Raw genomic sequence first — 9,439 nt, 5'->3', positions numbered from 1 at the left:
CAACAGCAAAACTTGGGTGTTTTTTGGTTTTCTTTTCTGACCCTCATGACCTTCCCTTGTCCTATATTTTCTTTCACTGTGTTAATCAAGCAGCATATTTGGAATCCCTTCAGTGGTGAGGGAAACCCCTTATTATATTGATGAAGCAATGAATCTAGTTTTTTGTGACCGTCAACATCTTAAAATAAAATATAAACTATTAAATAAAGGCAGTCGGTTTTACTCCACATTTGTCATGATTAACAATATGTAATATTATTTAGAAAAAGAATGATTTCATTGACAGATAACTGTGACTGAGAAGGACATGCTCTTTATTTGTGAGCTTTATATGATTCCACCATGTGTTGAATTTAAAGAGAAGGAGTAAAAGTGCTTTTCCTTGTCTGGGAAAATCAAGTCAGCCGAGTTCATTCCCACAATGACACAAATGTCTATTTTTAACTGCTCCCATCTTCAAAAACGCCCAAAGAAAGAAAACCCGCACATTTCATTTGGAGCCGTTAGTGTTAGTCATGTTAAAAAAAACTCCAACCACATTGCACAATAAACGACGATAGTATTGTTCAGTTTGTCTGTGTCCTCATTTTATTCCCTAAAATGTTGTACAACACTTAGAACGACAAAGATTTTTATTATAATCCTTCTGTGAGGACAATTCTGCTCCGTGAAATTAGCAGCCTTATGTGACGTGTTAATTGACCACTTGTTCAGGGTCACTGTGCAGGCATTTGAATCCTTACAAACTTTCAGAATAATAAATGCCGAAAGCAAATGAGAGGATGAAAGGACTTTTGCTCATGACCAGGAGGAAGCCATTGAAGATGAGGTCACCCTTGCCAAAGCTCCAAATTAAACAAAGGACAACAGCTGAGCAATGAGCCATTAACTCCCTCTCATGCAGATCCCAACGCGCCTGTTGCACATGACGACACACACATGCTCACATGATAGTCGTTTCACTTCTTATCGAGTGATGACATGATGTTTGATTGAAAGTTGTGTTAAATGACAGACCAGTGAGTTGGTGATCACAGGACAGTTTTCTTTGCTCACTAATATTACAAATGAACAGACACTCCATCGACGGACCGGGAAAAAAATCACTTTTAAATCAAAGGTCTTTGTTCAGTCGTTTTTGTGAACAATAAAAAAATGACTCCAAATACAGGAGCTGCTGTATAAAAGCCACTGACTACTACTCACCAAAAAGAATAATAAATAATCAACAAAAATGCAACAACTTGATTCACTTATGTTCTTTTTGAGCATATAGGTGAAGGATCATAATTTTGTCATGTTTTTCTTTAAAAAAAAAACACATTGCAAATGCAGCAAAAAAACCCAGGCTTCCACAGAAATTTGATTCTGTGTGAATTTTAGGCCGCTTTCCATATAAAACACTGCAGAATAAAATGCTGCCGCCCTAGATTTGACCATTGCAAAACAAAACTATGCGTAACCATTACAGATATGATCCCAAAGCATAACCACAAACTCACATATGAAAGCACACTATGAAGGCTAAAGTACCAGTATTTGGACACATTTCTTAATCCGTCCATTTTGTAATCTGTTTATCTACACAAGGGTCCAAGGCGTGCAGCCTTCACCGGTTGCAAGCCAATCGTAAGCCACACAAAGACGAACAACCATTTGGTGTCATAGTCAAACATAGGGACAATTAAGAGGATTCAATCAGATTGCAATGCAAGTTGTTGGAATGTGGGAGGAAATTGGACTATCCAGAGTAAATCCTTGCAGGCACGGGGAGAATGTGCCAACTCCGCAGACTGAGCTGGAATTGAAACCTGCTAACCAGTAGAAATGTGATTTCATTGTGTTTATATTGCAGATCTCTATTCAATAATATCTTTATTTTGGCAGCCGGTTAGATGTTGTACTTGGAACATATCTACATGCAGAAATGTCTTATGATCTGAACATTTGTGACAAGCGTTAAGCCACTGTGTGAATGCCTGTTGTTGCTAACCGTGGTCAGCTCGTTTGTGTGAAAAGGCTCCAGCCTGCTTATGAAAAATGTATAACCAAGGACTCCCCTCTGTGTGCCCTGTCCTCTGACCACTCACTATGCTGTTGTCTGACTCCTCCAAGGCTGCATTATCATTAAATTAAAGACGGAGATTTATAACCCAATGTCATGAAACATCTTCAGTCAGATTTAAAATTGTTTATCCCAATAAAGGGTAAGTGATTTTAAGGTTCGGTTGATAGAGTCAAGGATCCTTAACGGTGCCTCCAAGCTCCAGCCTTGTATATAGTTACATCTTGTAGCCTTACAAGACCATTGCACCTTCATCTTTATTTCTGCACAGCACAGCCTTATAAAGTCTAGACCTAACAACACTGCACCACAGGTAAACAGGGCCCCTGGCAACAATGGACAGGGATAACGTAAGTGATAGAATCATGTTTGCACACTGTAATTGTTGTTTTTAGACAGCATAACTGCAAATCGGATATAGGCCACCTCTTTCATGGTTGTCCACACGACTGCTATTGCTGCACTAATAGGTTTAAAGTATAGCAATTAAACCTTGTGAACATGACTACCGCTTTGCTAATAATTTACAAAATGGTACTATGTAATTTTCCCTTGTTTACCCTTTACCATTCATGTTGAGTGAAATCATAACTCAGGGGTGGGGTTCCAGATGTGTTTATAGAAGAGACTATTACATTTTGTACCCACAAGGAGATTAACAAATTCAGTCGGGTTATGTTTTGGCACAGAAAGACTGTTACATTAAAGAGATGTCTTAATTACATTTTAATTGCTCCAAGAGTCTATCTGTTATTGAAAGATACTAAATTGGTTGAGTCCAAATATAATACTGTAAGGATCTGTTTTTTTTTTTGGTTATTTTTATTTATTTTTTTATTTTTTGTTATATCTATGTCGTAAAGTTGGCTTCTTTTTCTTTCTTTGAAATCAAAAAGTGAGGAAAAAAGGATAGCACAATTTTGTATTTGTTTTTGAGTAACTAGGCATGTTGCAATTTGAAACTTGGACAGGAGTTAAAATCCAGTGTAGCAAACCCCCAAATAGATTGATGGCATGCCATGTTTCTTTTTTTTTTGTTTCTTAGGTCATGTCACATGTAGTGATGAAAATCATCAAAGAGCCGTCGCAACATGTGCATGACAAGGAAATGAAAGATCTGCCTCAGGCCCCGTTCATTGCCCTTTTTACAAAATGCTGTGTACTTGATGGCTCATTATTTTGAGAAAAAGAGGAACTAAAATGTTTAGTGAAAGGTGCAGGCGCAATTAGAAGATTGAAATGGGAGCTGTCTGAATTCAAAACACATGACCTCAAGGAATTTAAATTCAAGTCGTAACGCACGCACACACACACACACACACACACACACACACACACACACACACACACACACACACACACACACACACAAAGGGATCAGAGTTGTAATTGGCGGCTCAAGTTCAAACCATGATGACGAGCTGTAAACTGCACAGTGGCCTCTCTGATGCACTCAATGGCCCCTGCACCTGGATTCAACGTTGTGACAAAAGTGGTGGAAATGGAACTGTTTGTATTCTCACAAATGCGCCGGAGGAATCGATTAATCTTCATCCTCTGGGGCTATCCACTATCACAACAGCACCTCATCACAAGATTAAAGCAATGGTCTAATGTGTCCTGATCCAGAGTTGGAAAAAGGAACAGTGTATTAAGGATGATTTTGCAGATAATATAAATGTGGAAAACTGCCATTTGAAATAGAAGGTTTTTTTTTTAGGTTTATCACATCAACTCGGTGAATGAAATAGTCTCACCAGAATTTCAGTTTTCAAAACAATTGTGTCAATGATATGAGATTTTTTTCCCAGTCCACTTCTAGTGATAAATTTGAAATATTGTGCATTCACACCATTTCCAGTAATAAAAAGTAACGAAGATCATATGATATTAGATCAGGTATGAACTAGTAAAGGACATGGCACACTATAACATGGCAAGCAGTCAAAACAAAAAACAAAAAAAGTATGTGCAATTGATGCAATTGCAAACATTTTTCATCGTTAGACATGAGTAGATCTATTGATCAAAATGCAGAGGGGAGCTGATCACATTCAAAACTCCTGTGTGAGCGTGAAAAGAGTCAACAGCTGCAGTGACGACATTGGACTGAGCAGACATGTGGCAACATCTGACGTTCTGATCCTCACACACAGGTTGATAATAAACAGGGTATTGGTCAGAGAGCCATTGTTCAGCTTGACAGCGTAAAAAAGAGATGCATGGCGAGGATAAAGCTGTCACAAGATAAGGTCTGCAACGTCTCTGACTCGGCAATGCAATGTGACCCATACCTCTAGATAGTTCGCCAGTGACGTCAAGCACCTCTGGACATGAGGTTACATCCTTTAAGTCGATCCTTTGTTTTGTTCAAATGCATGTGTGAATTAGTACCTTTGATAGCCATTGTCGGAGAACGTGGACAGACTGCATGTGTGGAGTTTGGCTGCAACAATGCAGCTGAGAGGGAGAAAAAAAGTCTATTTTCACAATGTGTCTCACTTGGTGTGATGAGCTAATCAGACATTCTGACCATGAGTCTCCCTGTCGAAGTGAGCATGCCACACAGACAGTAGGTTATTGTAGGGCCTGTCTACCTACGCATGTAAAGCCTGGACCCAGCAGATTGCGTGAAGAAAACCACTAGACTGGTTCAACGGAAACCAAGTTGGGCCCATCAAAGTGTTGTGAAGCGCAAGTAGGGCACAGTGAGACACGTGAACACTGTGGTCATCCACTGCATCCCGACCCATCTCAGAATATAATGTACATGACACCGTTCTTGTTTCTCAGGTTTGTCAGAGTACAAAGTGGATATGTTTGCATGAGTAGGATGGAACAAATTTGCTACCCAAGAGGAAAGTTTGATATTTTCCCTCTGCTGCTGTTTGAATTGAGATGTTTGGAAATTATGTTCGCCAGATCAAAGTCGGAGCGCAAATTGACACAGAGCAAGGGAGAATGAGCAAACTATATAGCCAATGTCATTTGATACTTTCAGAAATGGTAGCCCATGTGTCAGAGCAGACTGTTGATACTGAAGAATTTATTGTCTTCTTTTTGTATGAGTCAAGATGATTTTGACAATATTGTTTTTGACACACACCAGCCCCCCATCAATGATAAGGGGAACCTCCTGTTTATTTGATTTTAAGGTCATCGCCTACGCACAGTATGATTGTGAAGCCTATCAATAGCTTGTTGTTTCTCATTTCCACTTAGATGGGAATCAAACCATTAGACCTCCATGAGAATAATAAATTCACACCATCTGGCACCATATATTCATTGTTTTAAACGGTGTTATGAGTCTACACTACCGGGTACTTATTTATTGCAGCAAAATTGTGTCATCTTGCAAAACAGTCCAAACCAACACTCGCTCAGAAGAACACCCTAATGGGTTTATTTTGATAGACCTCCCAGCCCAAAAAAGTTTTCACTCTCTGACCGAATCATGTGACCACTGATTTTGGTGTGAATTTGTTCTTTTGACTTCAAGATGGCGCCGCGAGAGTGGCTGCCTTTCCAGCATGTGACTTTCATTTCTTTCATGACTTTGCTGCTGTGAAATGTAAATTTCTCCACTGCGAGACTAATAAAGGCAAATCCAATCCAATCAATCCAATCCAATCGGCATCATTCAAAGTTGTCAGCCAGTGGCTGAGTGAAAGGCGATAAAAGCTTTTATTTGTGTCTTCCCAATGTGTCGTTCTGAAAGGAAACTTAAAGTTTACTGGCCTACAGTGTCATTAACCCTCACAATGTTGGAGTAAACAATGAAAAACTGATGAGAATAAAGCACATACAATTTTTCACCACATGAGATTATCAGAATCAGAATCATCTTTATTGCCAAGTATGTAGAACACACAAGGAATTTGTTTCCGGTAGAACACGCTGCACTAGTATCGTTGTCAAAAAAACTGCTAAGTGGCACTATACAGTTCCATTTTGGCTACTGTTGAAAGAGTTCAAAGAGTTACTGGCTTGGGGGAAGAAGCTGTTTAAATGTCTGCTGGATTTGGTGCGCATGGATCGGTAGCGCCTGCCTGAGGGGAGTAGCTGGAAAAGGTGGTGGGCAGGGTGCGGAGGGTCCAGTAGGATTTTCCACGCCCTAGTTTGGATTCTTGCAGTGTGGAAGTCCTCGAGAGTGGGTAGGGCGGTGCCAATGATTTTTTCCGCCGTCCTAACTGTCCGTTGAAGTCGGATTTTGTCCATTTTTGTGGCGGCCCCGAACCAAACGGTGATGGAAGAACACAGGATGGATTCGATGACAGCCGTGTAGAAATGTTGCAGCACCTCCTGTGGCAAGCCATGCTTCTTTAGCAGCCTCAGGAAGTACATTCTCTGTTGGGCCTTTTTCAGAATAGAGTTGGTGTTGACCTCCCACTTCATGTCCTGGGAGACTGTGATTCCCAGGAACTTGAAGGTCTCAACGGTTGACACCAGGCAGTTGGATAGTGTGAGGGGTAGCTGTGGTGATGGGTGTTTCCTGAAGTCCACCATCATCTCAACTGTCTTGAGCGTGTTCAGCTCCAGGTTGTGACGGCTGCACCAGAGCTCCAGCTGCTCCACTTGTTGTCGGTACGCAGACTCGTCGCCGTCTTTGATGAGACCGATGACCGTGGTGTCGTCTGCGAACTTTATGAATTTGACAGCTGGGTGCGTTGAGGTGCAGTCGTTCGTGTAGAGAGAGTAGAGCAATGGAGAGAGGACGCATCCCTGCGGGGCTCCAGTGCTCGTGGTTCGTGTTGTGGATGATATATTTCCCAGTCTGACCTGTTGTGTCCGTCCTGTCAGGAAGCTGAGGGTCCACTGGCAGATCGTGGGGGACACACCAAGCTGGAGAAGTTTGGGGATGAGGAGTTCTGGGATGATGGTATTGAACGCAGAGCTGTAGTCCACAAACAGGATCCTTGCGTAGGTTCCTGTGTTGTCAAGGTGGTCGAGGATGTGATGCAGTCCAATGTTGACTGCATCCTCCACAGACCTGTTTGCCCGGTAGGCAAACTGAAGAGGATCTAGCAGAGGTCCGGTGATGTTCTTTAGGTGGTTCAGCACGAGGCGTTCAAAGGACTTCATGACCACAGACGTCAGAGCAACAGGTCTATATTATATCAAACACTTCATCAGATATGCACTACAATAACATATAAATGTATAGAAAATATATTAGCATCTTAGTTCAATGTCCTTCATTGTCAGGTGTTTCTCTTCAGACTCTTCAGAAAGCCAAACATTTTTGTGATATGTTTTTAATCCAGCTATTCTTTTTGTTGTTAAATGCATTAATCACACACAGGACCAAATCACACAAGGATGCGGCAAATCATGCAGATATTTCAGAGTGAAGGGGGGCATTTGTTCCAGAGTCTACAGTATGTGTAAACACCGGGGTCGTTTGAAGGCAGATGTAGTTCCTGGCTGCATCCTTTCAACAAACTGCCTTCTGGTAATTGGCTATTACTCCGAGACTTAGAAATGCCGTCCAAAGGGCAACTATGTTTGTCTGGAAACAATCATGGTTTTAGCAGGCTGGCAGGCAACCCTGTCACTGGAACACACCTCTGCTACTGATTTGCTACTCGAAATAAAATATGCTCTATTATAATTGTCATGACTGAACACATTCTGAAGATTTATATAATATTTTTTACATGATTACTTTAAGTAAAGTTGCTCATAAACTTCAGAGTTCAGTAGTGTATTTATTTAGTGGCATCTTAAAAATAGAACAAGGAAGAGTCAAAACAACACAGACCACACTTATCGAACACTATATGAACTGAGATTAGAATACTTTATTTTCACTATTCACTCCTGTTTAATGTCAATCACAAAGTGTAGATGAGATCACGATAATCCCATGATTGCAGTTAAAATTTGCAGCACGGTCAAAAGATATTTTTGGATCGCGCTATGCCTCCCAAGTATTATCAACTATTCCTGTCATAATCATACTTTTATTCTGAAGCAGAAAAGCACCTTCGTCAAATTTGCCGTACAAGTTGCCCACATGCTGCGTTAAAATGGAGATTTAAGATGTGAGTTTGGAATACATATTCAAGTTGGTTAATTGGGTGTTTTCCTAACATACTCATATTCATGTTATTATCCTTTCAGCCTAAATGAGGTGCCTTCTGGTAAAAAATCTTTCACTGACAACTTGCTTGGCAAGGTGCTGTTATGCCCTCGGAAGCCATGATAGGCGATCTTTTATATTTGACGCCATAATGATAGAAGACCACGCACGGCATGCCGCATGACCTTCCTTCATCTTTGACCAGACCCAAACATCGCAGTGGGAAAATAATAATAAAAAGTGACACGCCGACCGCAACTGGATCCAGATGGACTGTTACATGACAGTTTTAATTTTCAGGGTGTCAAAGTAGTTTGGAGACATTTCACTCTTAAATTGACTGCAGCATTCAGTGTAAAATGTTAATTATTTATCTGCTGCTATCCTGAATTTGTTTGTTTGTTTGTGCTCTAGGATCAACGTGTGTTGCACTTCGGTGGTGAGAGAGACAAAAAAAAAAAACTGCAAAATTGAAAGGGATAAGAATAAGCAAAAAAGCAGCTTGCAGAAGTTCTCAACAATAGCCAGGCCTAAAGCAGGCTGAACCAGATTTTTTGGGGGTAGACCCCAAACTCTCACCCATTAGATTTTGCTGACTCATTTCTCAGACAAGAGGATACTGAAGAACGGAGCTGCCCAGACTTCTTTTCCCCAGGTTAAACTCCAACCGTCTGCAACACCCCTGCCCCCCCTTTTTTGTTATTTTTTCATCGATCTGACATCCTGCAGCAAGATTTTACTGGCGCCTGGTTCTATTTAAATGCTTCTTACTTCCCTGTTTACATTAGGATGTTTAGTTATGTATATTCCCAACACTTTTCCCTTGCATCCCACACACAAACAAGAATACAGCCAACTTGTCTTGTGTGTTTACCCTCAAAGAAAACCCTGCAGGGTGTCAAAAATCCCATGTCCTTTCCTCCAGTGAGTCACACTTAGTGTAAAGAGATTTCAGCAAGAAGTTGGATTGTGGACTGCACTGAAAACGTGACCCCCATCCACCCTTCCTTTACAGACCCACACATATGCACACGCACAAGTGTCGGTGAGCCTGATTCGATCACAGTCGGGGGGAAGGTTGGTGGTGCAACTCCAAAAACAAGCTTGCCCAAGCTGTGGGATTTCTGTGTCACGCTTTGATCTGAAGTCAGGAAGTTTTGCAAGACTGCCTGTGAAGGAAGCCCGGAGACAAGGCAAGAGGTATGACCTCGGCCGCATCAGGTCGCACGGGTCACGAATAACCGTTTTCAAACAAAGCTGTTTACTCACAGATAGTACAGAAGAAACTG

Source organism: Hippocampus bargibanti, linkage group LG07 (genome assembly GCF_051943395.1).
Source record: "Hippocampus bargibanti isolate YZ-2025 linkage group LG07, ASM5194339v1, whole genome shotgun sequence".
NCBI classification, from domain to species: domain Eukaryota; kingdom Metazoa; phylum Chordata; class Actinopteri; order Syngnathiformes; family Syngnathidae; genus Hippocampus; species Hippocampus bargibanti.
This window is presented reverse-complemented; position numbering follows the sequence as displayed.